This window comes from Pinus tabuliformis, chromosome 1_2 (genome assembly GCF_031772625.1).
Source record: "Pinus tabuliformis cultivar Carrire ecotype Pingquan chromosome 1_2, CPIR1, whole genome shotgun sequence".
Lineage (NCBI taxonomy): Eukaryota > Viridiplantae > Streptophyta > Pinopsida > Pinales > Pinaceae > Pinus > Pinus tabuliformis.
Genome location: NC_142298.1, coordinates 912,697,085 through 912,710,395, shown reverse-complemented (window position 1 = coordinate 912,710,395; position 13,311 = coordinate 912,697,085).

Genomic DNA, 13,311 nt, shown 5'->3' with positions numbered 1-13,311 from the left:
ATTCGAGTGCGGACAAATATTGGCCGAAGCACATGGCGGGGTGGTGGGAGGACATTTTGCAGGTTGCGCTACCACACAAAAGATTCTTTGCACAGGACTATGGTGGCCAACCTTACATCAGGACTCGAAAGCGTACTGTCAGGCCTGCGATGTTTGTCAACAAACCGGGAAACCATCGCGGAGATATGAAATGCCGCTCCAACCACATATGACGCTACAGCCATTCGAGAAGTGGGCAATCGACTTCATAGGACCTATCACATTGCGAGGGAAGATGGGCACATGCTATATCATCACTGTGACAGAATATTTGACTTGATGGGCAGAGGCATAGCCAGTTAAGGACTGCACGATTGCGATAGCTACGAAGTTTTTGTTCGAGAATGTACTGACAAGGTTTGGATGTCCCAAAATTCTCATGAGCGATCGGGGAACGCATTTCCTGAATGAAACGATCAGTGCACTCACTGAGGAATTCCATATATATCACCAACAGAGTACGCCATACCACCCACAAGCGAATGGGACCATTGAAGCATTCAACAAAATCTTGGAGACTGCGTTGACCAAAGTCTGTAATGCGCAGTGAAATGACTGGGACTTACGCATCCCTGCTGTGCTATGGGCATACTGAACCACGTGCAAGAAGTTGACGGGCCAGACACCTTTTCGGTTAGTCTATGGCAAGGAGGCCGTTATGCCTATGGAATACATTGTGCCTAGTCTGCGAATAGCAGCAATAATAGGTATGGCAGACCGCGAGGCTTTGGAGGAACGGCTCGCGCAGCTAGAGGAACTAGAGGAGGAACAATTTTTGGCTAGATTCCATTAGCAAGTACAGAAACAGTGAGAGAAAGCGTGGCATGATCGCCATATCAAGGTGCGCACCTTCAAGGAAAATGATCTGGTATTACTATATGACAGCAAGTTCGAGAAATTCCCTGGCAAACTCCGAATGCATTGGTTGGGACCCTATGTCGTCAAAGAAGTTACCGATGGGGGCACGGTTCAGCTTGCCAAACTCAATGGAGACCCCTTCCTGGGAAGAGTGAATGGCAGTCACCTGAAGCTCTACATGGGTGGGCCAACCACCTGACTAACCGCCCAAGGGACAGTCTCACCGCTCCAACCAGTTGGAAGAGAGCGCAGGACGATAAAGCAGTCTGGGGGAAAGAGGTGTGATTTCCAGGATACGCGTAAATTTGGTCAATCACAAAGGTCGTGGTTGCGTGGGAAGGAGTGCACTGATGCGTTACTAAGAGGAGAGTTGACCGTTGCTGTCACTATTCATGACAAGATGTCTGCATTATGGGAAAAAGGGAGTGGGCAACGGGCAATTAAGAGAAGGGGTATGCGCTAGATATGGCACTAGCTACCACAGGGTTAACATGAGGACCCCAGAACAAGGGGGAGTTAGTGAATTTGAAATTCAAAATGCCTATAAATCACAGAGGGGCATCGACCAGGCGACCTACATTATGGAACTCTTCATTATCTCTGCACAAGGAGTAAGCCCGAGGGTGGTGATATGGTCGATGGAAAGGCAGGGCTCTCTGAGGAACATGGTGTTGACAGCTACGGGCACCACGCAGAGTTCAGCATCAATAGTAGGGGATGTACCAGAAAATGGGAGACATGAAGCAGAATTGGTCTGGATGCCACTGCCTCGCCCGGGGGCAGGCCAATGAACTACAACAGAAAAAGGAAAGGATGGAAAGCCAGAGACCACTGGTAGAAATGCCGTTAGTACGTCGTCTCTGATGTACCTTGAGGATTGGGATCACGCGGAAAATAGCAAAGGTCTTGAAAAATTACAACACAAGCTGCAGCAGACAGTGCGAAGAGCAGATACGAAGGTAGGAAGTGGCTGCGGTGGTACAAGGAGGTCCCGTATGCGGCTCCCCCGCTCGAGCTAAAATCCTATGAGGGGGTGTTCTGTGTTAACTGAGCAGAGCAGAATGAGCATTATCAGTCGTGAGAATTGGTAGAAACAATGAAGCAGGAGTCAGACGAAGTGTTGTAGGAGACAACGAAGGAGCAGTAGGACGATGAGCGTCACTCAAAGGGAGGTGAACTGCGAAGCCAAGGCAGTGCATCTCGCCGCACCAACGAGTGACTTGGGATGAGTCACGATGATTGTGTTGGGGGATTGTTGGGTAGCGGAGGTCCCGCGTAATAGTTTTGGGGCTGAGAGCCTATAAGTTAGGATAAAAATATTGTAAAACTCTGAAATATGCGGAGCGCAAAATGTAAAAGGTCGAGTCAAAGGGTTGTCTGCCCAAGAAATAATATAGAATAATAGGGAGTAAGTCGGTCCACAGAGCATAGGAAGGTATAAATAGAGTGAGGCTCTATGGGTAGAAGGCAGTTTTTGGTATGAAATCTTGGATCTGATATGTAATGGGTTTTTGAGAAGGAAAGTCTGAAAGTGTCTGTAAGTCCAAGTCGAGGTTATTGGGTAGTGGATAGAGGCTCTGCAGCTGTCTGCACAGAGGCTTGGGAGAGTCCACAGCTGTGTGCGTGGACTCCTGCAGCTGAGTGCACAGGGCAGATTTGGATGTATTGGCAAAGAAATTGAATAAAGATAAGTTGATTATGAAATTCTGTGTTAAATTTTTATTCTCACGAATTTGGCTATTGTATGGTTAATATAACTGTTTGATCTGTGCACATAAGCTTATGTTATGAATATATGTGAATTTGCATCTATTCTGAGTGTGCGAACTGGTTAATTCTGATAAATGTTTGCTTAAAGACCCATCTAAGTAAATCTGATTTATAATACATCATTAAGTAATTAGTATTAAAGAAGTAGCCTGGGTCCGGATCTACGCGGAAGTAGGGTAGTGCGAGGCTGCAGAACGGTGCGTGAAACCCCCAGATCACATCTAGACATCCCAAGGGTGCAGAAACATGGTTCCAACACCCTCCCTTGCTAGCTCGGGTGAGACTTTAGTCCGCGCTCCACAGTCTGTTGCTAAAAGGGTCGGTAGCTGCAGGATTTGTTTGGCTAAATAACTCTTCCGAACCTGGGTCAAGCCCCTATAAGCCAACACCTATGAAGAAAGAGATTGAAGATTGGTTGGATCAGAAGCTGCACGAGTTCGTGGTACAGGAAAACAAAAACCCGCAAATATCTGAGAAGAGGTGGCTGGATCGCTACATATATACGAAGATCCACAAGATCTTCTTCATGACCTTCTCATTAGAACTGTATGAGTGGATCACGAGGCTAGCTGACAGTCTGGGAAGGTGCAAGCTTGATCAACTGATAGTGTGGACTCCAGAGTTGGTGCGTAGGCTAGAGGCATCTAAAGATAAGATCGCACGGGCAGTAGATCATTGGCTGGATCAGATAATAGGAGGGTTTATCACTGAGTTCGCGATAGACACAACCATGAGCTACAGCAAAGCTGAGCGGCGTTTTCTCAAGGGACCACAAGGTAGGTACATCAAATCCCTGAATACCTGGATTAAGGTGCTATTATGTGAAAAACGGGTGATGCGAATCCATTAATGAGTGGAACGACACAGAGCAGAAGGGCCTAGAAGGGTATCAAAAGGCTAGGACATAGTCCGTTAATTTCACCTCCATGAGCAGACAAGGAAGAGCGCGATTGGGTTTCTCCGAGGAGTGCAGTCAATTTGATACGGGAGTGCATTCCACCATTTTCACCTCCGCACACGCCATCCCCCACTTCATCTTCATCTCCTCCATCTTCAACCACCCCACCTACACCCAACCCGCCGTTCAACATGGTGAGTGTGATCAAGTTTCCTATATTCAGAGCAGTAGGGAGCGAAGATCTAGATCAGTTTTGGTTCATAGTAAGAGCCGTATGGGAAGTGCACGGAGTTACAGATGATAACACTAAGAAGGCCACCTTGGTAAGTGCATTGCAGGATCACACACTGACTTGGTATATCAAGCACTCGAATGATCACCTGAATGTAGGAATAGCCAAAATCTATATTGCATTGAACAAAGAATTTAGTCGGCCGAAATCAGAGACGCGGTTGATCATCGGATTCAAGGAGATCGCGATGCTTCTGGGTGAAACCCCGTGGGATCTGGATTAGAGACTGAAGAGAATGATCCGTGAGGCTAACATGACACTGACGGATGCGCATCACCGCACGTGGTTTATGGCATCTTTGACACTGCACCTGAGGATGGCGCTATCACAGCAAAAGGTTTCAACCCAGGCAGAAGCATTGGAAATAGCGATGAGGTTGCATGAAACTCTGATACAAGATCCTAGGTTGGGAGTCCAACAGATCCACGCGCAACTACAAAACCTATGCTTGGAGATGCAGAGTTTGAAACAAGATAAGGCGCCCCCTCTAGAAATGCACGATGAGGTGTGGTGCATAAAATGTAAAGGCTAGGGCCATGATAAGGATCATTGTCTGATATTCGTGAACTATTTGGCAGGGTGGGGGACCAATGTTGTTGAGACCAGAGGCACAAGTGGGGCCAAGCGCGGTGCCCGCACTCTGGTGCATGATCTTTCAGGTGGGAGGAAAGCACACAACGGACAACTGTCATCTATTGCAAAAGTTTACACAGCCCCCCTAGTAGCTATTTTGCAATTTTTGTAGATTGGTGGGCCATGACGAACGAAACTGCCAAAGTTATGAGTTGTTGATGGATCAGACACCTACTTACAGGATGTAGACTGAGATGTGAGGTTAGGATCCAGCTGCGGCAATAGCGCGTGGTGGATTCCAGGGACGCGGATGAGGACGAGGAGGAATGGGACCTGGACAAGGGCGTGGATAGTTAATCTGCTACAATTGTGGAGGACCTGGGCACTACATGCGTGACTGTATGAACCTGACCAGAACATGTTGCCCGTACTGTTACCAGTTTGATCATGAAGCGGTAGATTTCCCCACACTAATCGCACAGATGCATGAAAAAGGGGTGCTTCAGTCTACTCCAACATAGAACGTCCAAATGATGAAGGCTGAACCGCGCAAAGAGGACCCTAACGTGAACATGGTGCTCAGAAGCAGTGCAACCACAGGGGAGGATAAGGGGAAGCAACCTGAGGAGGATACATGGGTTCGCAAGGCCCCTACAAAGCAACCTGAGTTTGATTTGGAATACGCAAAGGAGACATTTATGGAAGCTAAGAAGAGCTTCGCGGAGGCCTCTACTTCAGGTAGTAAGGATCAAACTGAGCCAGAAATGGATCCTTCTATGCTAACTACCTTTTTAGAGACATGCATGAAGCTACTACGGGACAATAAAGTAGTTAAGGGATTACAAGAGCTAATAACTAGGTGCGTAGGGTCGGGTGAACCACGCATGGTCTGGAAACTAGGTAAGCATGCTTTGCACATTGAGCGGGAAATGCGATTGACGATGCAGATTGGTGACTATGAGATGGATCAGGTCATCCTAGACTTAGGGTCGGATGCGAATGTGCTACCTAAACAGACCTCGGAATGCATGGGCAAGCCCGCACTACAATGGTCTCCTATTCAATTACGGATGGCGAACCAACAAAAGATCCTGCCCATGGGGAGATTGCAGGGAGTAACAGTGGACATCAAAGGCGCGAGCACACAAACAGATTTTGAGGTAATATAAATTATGGATGATAGTAACCCGTACCCCATCTTGTTAGGAATAGACTGGGCCACGGACATGAATGGAGTCATCAACCTAAAGAGATGAAAAATGATATTCAAGAAAAAGTCTCTCTGTGTAATAGTTCCACTAGATCTGGCCGAAGGAGAGCGCTACACTGAACTTGTGCACGTCGAGGACAGTGACGATGAACTAGACTGCATCTACCAGATAACGACACAAGACCAGGATCAGATGAATCCAACAGTGGATGGGAGAATCTCATGGGAACACGATAGTTCCTGCATGTCGGACTCAGATGAAGAGATAGAGCGATTGCAGAACCAATTGCATGAAGTAACAATGCTAAATTGTAATATGATGATTAGATCACTACGACGCATGACAACCGAAGCAAGGGAACTGCCAACAGATGAGGCCGCAACAAATGTGGAGGAATCGATAGACTGCTGTGAAAAGGAAATACTGGAACAAAAGTGGCATGGTGTGCGAAAAGGGGTGCTGCACGTGACAACCGCACAAGGATGGAGTACACATCAAAAGACTAGGAGGAACTGGACGCGTGTACGGGTTGGAGGACAAAGCAGGTTAAGCATCCACCGGTGAAGAAGGATGCAGATGTATGTTGTGCAACTGCCTCCCCAACTAAGAATCAAAAATCAGAATCCACCACAACAGCAGAGAAAGTGATGCATTCCGCCAGCCATTCACAACAAAACAATCGGAAAAATAGGTGAGATCATGAACAGAGTTCGACCGATTAAAATACCAAGGGGAATCTGTGTGTGCCAAGGGTGCGAGGGGCCTATAGGACCATAAGCAAGAAGAGGAGTGCGAAGGTGATCCTATCATGGATGAGACAAGATGAAAACAGGAGGATAGAGGAAACTCCCCAGACCGTAGCCCCCGCAGTTCGGACTGAACGAGAGGACCCAGGCAAAGGAATTCAGCAGTTGTAGGAAGCCAGTCGGCGCGGCAGCTTGAGACTTCGTGAACTCAATGAAGAATGGGCACGACTCATGAAGAAAAGTGTGATATTGGATGAAGAAATCAGAAAACTAGGCCGCGTGGAACTAAGCATAAGTGGACTATGCCTGGTTGGCCCTACAATTGCATTAGAACAAGCTATGACCCTGCTATCGTGGCTGCAACCGCACCTTACTGAACAAGGGAGCATAGAACACAATGCGCTACTGGATACAAAGGTACTCAAAGGGTGCCTGTCGGCCAGATAAGTTGTTCTTGCGGACAAGACTGACCTCCCTAGTATCTAATGATATCAAGCGACAAGCAAACCAAACAAATTCTATCTTTCTCTAAATATGCAATTTATAAATAAAGGCAAACGGTTGTTTTAGGCCTACCTCGGGTCCAGTGCTAGTTTGTAGAAGCCACGCTCCGTTGATCCAAATGAGATCCCTTGTAAAGGATCTGCAAACACAAGCAAGCACACACATTAAATAGCACCTGAAAAGCCAATATAATAAAGCATATTTATCATGATGATCAAGGAATTCATGAAACAAACCATATAAGACAATTTATTGAGAAAAATGAATCTGATTGTATTAACTTTAATCAAAGAAGAACTTTACAACCTTGGTGCCTTGATGTTGTACAAGCTCCTCCCAGGGTCCAACAAGAATCTTCTCTACTTTGACAAGTTTCACTCTCTTCCCAATGAAGCCAAAAGGTATGTAATCTCTCCTCTCAAGCTTAAGTAGGAAGTCTCAATTCCAATAGCATTTACCCTAAAAAATGTTCAGCTTCTAACCTCTCTAGAAACTAGCCCAATGCCTTAATTTATAGTGCAATGGAGGGAAGTTACTAGGTCCACCTTCAAAGGGATAAAGCCCTCCTTCAAAGGGATAAGCTCCTCTCATCAAGGGATTAGCTCCTTTAGTTTTGGGATGCATGAACCACCTAGGAGTGAACCATCCACGTCAAGATTCCTTCTAGAATCATCCAGAATTAACCCAAAGTGATTTGTTAAGAATAAACTTGCGCCTTTTTGACTTTCATAGGGGTTTGCACCCACTCCTTTAGAGACAGAGCGGGCAGGTCCGCAGGTAACATGACCATGGGGTGCAGGACCACAGGTAATAGTAAGAGAAAGTGCGGAACCAGAGCTTTATTGATTTTTAAGGACTTTCTCTCATTTTTAAAGCTTGACATGAAGAGCTGAGGTTTGAGACTTGCTAAGGAGGACAGTATGAATGATGATAGACCCATACTGACTGCAAATAGTCATGGTGACAATATTTTGTGTAACAAATTGCCCCCTAAAGTGCGAAGTCTGTAGTAGATGAGGATTTCATTTATCATCTAAGAAGAGTGAAGTACTTTATCATTTCGAGGATCATCTTGTGGAGAGCCTGGTTAGAACCTATAAAAACATTCAATACAAATATATATATGAGATCTTATCATCGCTAAGGTAGGCATTCCCATACTCAGATCATAACTGACTAGAAAACTAACTACTGCTCTGATATAGGAATGATCTTGTAATACATCACAAGTATAGACACATGTAGACACAGTATGGACACAGCCATCTGTTTATGAATAGTCCACTGTATAATGAATACAAAATTCCTCGCAGCCTGGATGGTGGAAACTAGATCCAGGGTCTTGATTTCTACTTCCCGAAATAGTACGATTCTATCCATGTGAATGAATGTGTCGAAGTCGAACATGGTAGAAACCATTTGATTACCAGTCAATGATGTAAACTGTTAACAAGTGTGAGAGAAACCACCAGTAATGTCAATGGCTCTCAAAGTACTTAGTACAATCCATGAGATGTGAATAGATGTGTTGATGTCTAACATGTCACGGAATCCTTTGATCGAAGATTAATGATGCAACCTATCGTCGAAGGTGAGAAACCTGCCATTGAGGCATGCCGATCCCAAGGTACTAAAGATTTCTAGATCATCTTTCTAGATAATGAGCTGAAGTCGATAGAAAGCGATCCGTCGTAGGCAAGCCCACAACACGAAATCATAGATCAAGTTTGAAGAAATATAGTTGCAAGGACTGACTCAGGGATGGTCAAGATGGATGACAGATATTTTGTAGATGAATGGTTTATTTGCACTGACCTCTTGAACACATAACAACACAGCAGATGGTTTGGTGACAATTGACCCAAAGTTAATACCCAGAAACCGGCTGAAGACTTTCAATATGGTTTGATCAACTGTTAGGCAAAGGATTTCCCAACCCAGGTGAATAAAAATTGTCGTGTTCAAGAGTGGTTAAATGTTTTTCTGAGACACAAAGTATGAAAAACAGGCTCATTTTTCTCTCTTTTCCCCCACCATTTCTGGCAAGTACCTCTTTATTTTTAACAAGCTTGAGGAGGATAACATTTGCTTGATTATAAGATCATCCTTCGGATGAGTCCAACTTAGTTTAAATTCGAACCCTAAGAAGGAGTGGTCCGTTCCTGTTTGTAATTGAACAGGTCCTTTACTGTTAAATTTTAACGAGTCCAGTATAGGAGAAACTCGGCATTTTTCAATTTTAGAGAGTCTGAAAAAACTTAAGAAAACTCCATGGTTGTCCTTTTTCGTAAATTTGTGTCTCCCAAGCCCGAAAAAGTATAAAATAATACTTGAGAGAACCGCTTGATCATTACAACCAAGGAGTACTTTTCATAATTAGTGCCTCTGATCCGAAAAAGTAAAAAAGCGATCAATGACACGTCGTTTTATAACCAATATCGAATTTGAAACGACAAAAATCCGGCAATCTTTTCATGTTTTTATGGTCAGAAAAGGGCTGTAAGTGGACCATCTTTTTAGTTCCGTTTTAACGAGCTTAAAAAGAAAAACTCGGCAATCTTTTCATATTTTAGGAGTCAGAAAAGAGCTTAAAGGTGACTCTAATGTTTTTTGTCAAAAATGATCAATTTTGCCTGAAAAATCCGTTATCCTGCACAAAAACTCAAACATTACTCATACCTGTTTAAAATAGATAAAAATGCTTCAAAAGTTACCTCTTTAAAGTGAAAAATAAACAAATTAAAAATCCATTTATTCAAAAAAGCTTATAAAAAGGGCTTTTGTAAATTCATTTTTTACCGTTTGACTTCAGAGTGAGAAAAGAGAGCTTTTGGTTAGAAACTTCCCATGAAGATTGCGGAAAATCCATCTGTTGGAATCGAACATCGTCTCCTCCAGGTAATCCACATCATCTTATTCTTTCATTTCATCCATTTGAAATTTGTTTTTAGGTTTTATTTTGTTTTTTAGGAAATTTCTAGGTTAAAAACCCGCGCACGGTGGTCCGCAGGCATAGCATAGGAAACCTGCGGACCCCGACTTTTTCATAAAAGGAAAAAGTCAGGGGTCCACACCTGCCATGAAGGCAGAGTGTGGACCTACACACCTGCCATGAAGGCAGAGTGTGGACCTACACACTGTCTCTAACACAGAGGGTGCGGTCCCCGCAGAATAGGTTTTCAAACTTGAATTTTTCAAATTTTGCCCAAAAACTTTGATTTTAAATATTCTAATCCGCCTTTCTGTTGAATGTAGGGTATACATCATGCTTGATTGGTGGGAACGGGAGCACGAGGATGTGGATCTCACCGTGATTAATCATCAACCTTCGATTGATGCATTGAAGGCATGCGGTTTATACAAATTCTGGGCCATACCTAGCATGAGGGCCCAGGTGGACTTTTTGCAGTGGCTGGTAGACAGGTGGAATATACAGGACCAGTGTTTCTTTATTGGTGGCCACCAGCTCGAAATGGAGCTGGAAGACATTTACTTTTTGACTGGTTTGCCTAAGAGAGGTGAACATTTGACTCTATTCGGGACTAGGCCAGGTGGCCAGTCTGTCGATAGCCTCCGGCTAGAGTTTTGTAACGACCAAACTAGAGACAAAGGGATTGATATCAAAACCATATCCCGTCCTGTTACACTAAAAAATGTCACCATGACCACTTACAGTTAGTATGACTCAAATCAACAGTCATGCTACCCTCTTAGGCAAGTCTTATGCCTCTGCTATCCATCTCAAACTTAAAGAAGAGAGAAAGTCTTGTAAAAAATATGTTTATCTCTGGGGTCGCAGGTTCTCTCTAGCCTTACCTGCGGGGACGCTGACCATGTTCACAAAAGGTGCGTCCTTGGACGCTCTGTATGTTAAGGGACATGTGCGTCCCTCTGTAAAAGGCAAAATGCGCGAGTTTTATCTTGAAAAAGTTACTTGTGGTTACTTCTAGAACATTCTAGAGGTCGGTTTGATGAAATGGATGCGCCTCTAGTTGGTTCATGTATCTCTATTAAGGGGGAACTTATCCCATCAATAAGGGAGCTATCCCACCCAAAGAGGGGGATGATCCCATTGATAATGGACCTGAATAACCTCTTTACAGCACTATAAATAAAGACATTGAGCCAGAGGGAGAAGAGGTTGGAGCTATACATTTTCTTTGGGTAAATGCTGCAGGATTTAGGTCTTCCATTAGAGCCTTTGTGAGGAGAGATTGTCTTTACTTGATTCTACTTGGAAGAGGGTGAGCTTTGTCAAAGTAGAGGAAAACCCTTGATGGACCCTGGGAGGAACTTGCACAACACCAAGGCCAGGTTGTAAGAGTTTCTTTGTTTCGTTATTAATACAAACTGGTTTATTTTTCTCAATAGCTTGTGTTAATGAGTTATTTCATGTGTTCCTTGGTCTGCATGTTGAATATATGTTTTATCATATGAAATGCAAGTGCTTGGTAATTGTTTGATTGTTTGTGGTTGCAGGAATTGACTTAAAGGAGGAGCTCATCCGGATCGTCAAGAACGGACTTCAACAACAGCGTTTTGGAATAAGGTAAGCCTAAACACTTGTAGTTTTCATGTTGTAAAAGGTGTATTTAGAGAAAGATCACTCCATTTTGTCTTGTTTGTCATTAGAATGTCTTAGACTTCTAGGAAGGTCAGCTGTGTCCGCACCCTTGACCAATTCCGTGTGACAAATTGGCGACTCCGCTGGGGAATCCATTAATTTGAAAGTCTTTTCCTTTGTGTGAACTTTGCTCTGAGAAAATCATTTTTATTTTCTGGTTTTTGACTGTGAGAATTAGTATTTGGGTGGCTTAGCTTTAGATTTAGTTAGATTTGGTTTTTCTTAACTTTTCCAGAAGGACGCACCCTCTGCGTACTGCACAGTGCGTCTTTGGACGCGCTTTTGCCGTTTGCACAGAGCGGGCCCGCGCCTGTTCTAATGGGTTGCCTGCGTCTTCCTGTAAAAATTTAGGAAAACTCCATTTTTGCTTTAATTGCTTTTAGATTTTGTTTTTTCTTAGTGTTTTCTGCCCAAATCCTTTAGTACCCTATCAAAATTTTTCACCTGAACTTGTTTCATTAGCATTCCTGCTTTTAGCTTTCATCAATTGGGTGTTTTGAGTCTCTTTTTTGCGAAATTCTTAATTTGATTTCCTTTGGTCATTACTTGGAGGTTTCTCTCAGTCTTTTCACAATTTTGCATCTTTTTGCTTTTGTTTTTGCAAAAAAATTTCCCCCTCATTCGCCGGGGGGGGCTAAATTGTGTATGAGTGTTAATCGCCTTTGAGTGTTTTTATGTTTTGATCTTTGGAACTCTCACCCAATTTTCTCGACTTGCACTTGATTGGTTCTTAGATTACATTAGAATCATCTTGTGTTTGAGAATTCTCTTGCATAGATCACATTTGCATAATTAGAGTTCTCAGTTTCAGAATATGAATGAAAAATGTGCATAGATTACATTTGCATACTTTTCATGTGAATTGTGCATAGATTACAATTGCATAGTTTACATTCTGAAAAATCAATCGTAGATTTAGATCAGCTTTCTTTGATTTGAATTTACACAAAAATAAAAATAAAAATTGGTTTGGAATTGATTTGCATTAGTTTTTCTTGATGAAATTAGTGCATTAGAGAATTTGTCAAATTTTCTCTTAATGATCAATTTTTTGCATTGTTGGAAGTGAATGGAAACTCTCTCCTTACTCTAGTTAGGATTCATCGAATTGAAAGGATTGCATTATCATATTCGATTGCATTCAGTTGAGTCGGGTCATAACACCATTGGTTTCCTCTCCATTTACCCATTTGAGTAATAACAGCCTTAATAACACAGCGCTTAATTAAAATTCATCTAGTAATTTTTACATTTCTAGGGCTCTGAAACACCAACATAGCTTAGGCTAGGGTCTTGGAGTAGATAAGTACTTAACTCTCCAAGACTACAAAACCAAACAGATAGTTTATCTTGAGTAGAATAAATCCAATTGTTTCAATTGCACTCTGGGAAAGCTCCTCTTAAAGGAGAAGCACAAGCTCGTGTCCGAACCAGTGAGGGGATCATTCCCCCCTCGTTGGGAACGACGCCAGACAGTACGTATTACAAATGGTAAACCTCGGATTAACCATTGTCGAGGAGCCAGGGGTCACTTATCGGTAAACCTTGGATTGTTGTCAAGGAGCCGGTAAGGGGATTGAGCTTGCTACTCTGCCCTTGCGTGCTGTCGGAGTTTAGACTGTTCCCCCAGGTGTATTTGTTACTGTTGGTGACCTTAGTGACCATAATCTTTAGGGTTCTACCGAGGTGACGGTGGAGGGAAGGTCCCACTGTACCTGGAGCAGACGTCGGTTATACTCACTTGGATTTTCCGGGGGGTTCACTTCACTTCGAGACGGTTAAAGTGGAGGAACTTG